The sequence below is a fragment of the Oncorhynchus masou genome, chromosome 5 (genome assembly GCF_036934945.1).
Source record: "Oncorhynchus masou masou isolate Uvic2021 chromosome 5, UVic_Omas_1.1, whole genome shotgun sequence".
NCBI classification, from domain to species: Eukaryota; Metazoa; Chordata; class Actinopteri; order Salmoniformes; family Salmonidae; genus Oncorhynchus; species Oncorhynchus masou.
In genome coordinates this window covers 25,546,217-25,546,581 of record NC_088216.1, presented here as the reverse complement: position 1 = coordinate 25,546,581, position 365 = coordinate 25,546,217, and positions in this window count along the sequence as shown.

Here is a 365-nt window from a genome sequence, read left to right as displayed (position 1 = left end):
TTCGCCCTCAGGTGGTGATTTTTTAACAGTATATTAGGTTTGGGCGAAGTTGGCAACTTTACCTGTCATCAACTCCCAGTTTATCAAAAATTATCCTTCTAGATTTCGCATATCGGATAGGATTAAATGCATGGAATTATAATGACGAGGACGGCTGTCCCCATTCAAATCAATGATTCGTCCGTTATGTTCATAATATTTTTAGCCATTTAATCCTGGCTGCTGAATATGGGTTTTTCCCGCTCGCGCAAGTGTATCTCTTTCAACTCTCAGCATCCAGTGGTCCTCGCGCTCTACTGAGTTCGTGAAGTCACGCACAGGCTGCTGTCGGGCGCGCCAGCGCAGCAGTGGTTCTCGCCTCGGGG